This window comes from Cynara cardunculus, unplaced genomic scaffold (assembly GCF_001531365.2).
Source record: "Cynara cardunculus var. scolymus isolate 2C unplaced genomic scaffold, CcrdV1 Un_Scaffold_1291, whole genome shotgun sequence".
Classification (NCBI taxonomy): Eukaryota; Viridiplantae; Streptophyta; class Magnoliopsida; order Asterales; family Asteraceae; genus Cynara; species Cynara cardunculus.
In genome coordinates, this window is record NW_020200725.1 from 34805 (window position 1) to 35836 (window position 1032).

Here is a 1032-nt window from a genome sequence, read left to right on the forward strand (position 1 = left end):
AGTCGAATTGCTTCGAGTCTAGCCACTGGTGCGAAGGTTTCGTCATAGTCGATTCCTTCTTCTTATCTATAACACTGAACAACAAGCCGAGCCTTATTGCGGGTTACCACACCATCTTCATCCAACTTGTTGCGATAGACCCATTTGGTGCCTATCACTGATTTGTCAGATAGACGTGGGACAAGGTACCATACTTTGTTCCTATCAAACTCAATGAGCTCTTCTTGCATAGCAAGAACCCAACTAGGGTCAGAGATAGCATCATTGACTTTCTTGGGTTTAACTAAAGAAAGAAAGTTGATGAAGAGACATATATTACCTAGATCTCGACGTGTCTTGATACCTGCATCTGGCTCACCAAGAATTTGATGAATTGGATGGCTTTTAGTCCATCGTTGATCCGGTAGAGGAGCTTCATCTGAATAGGCAAGTTCAGGTATAGAAGATGAGGCTTCAGCAGCAGATTCTTCAGCAATAGGAACTATTGCTAAAGGAGCCTCAGATTCAGCAACTAAAACAGGTTCAGAAACTGAAGGCATTTCATTTACTGATAGAACAGTGTTTGAAATAGAAGGAGGGACACAGCTAATGGGCACTGCAGCGATCTCGGAAGAAGATGCGGTGGAGTGACTAGCTGTAACTGGAATGATGAGTGGATCATCTTCAGCTTCGGGAGATTCAATGTTAAGAGAAGCACTGTAAGAAGCTTCAGGTTGTCCATAGTGAGAGAACATCCAGTTTTCTGATTCATCCTCATCATTTGAGATGGGTTTTGAATGAGCTGACTGAGATTCGTCAAAGGTGACATGAATAGATTCCTCTATTGTTTGTCTTCGTTTATTGAATACTCTGAAGGCTTTGGATACAGAAGAATATCCAAGAAAGATTCCTTCATCAGCTTTGGGATCGAACTTTCAAAGTTGGTCGTGGTTGTTGAGAATGTAACAAGTACAACCAAATATATGAAGAAAGCATATGGAAGGCTTTCGTCCATGGAAAAGTTCATAGGATGTCTTCTTGAATCTTTTCACG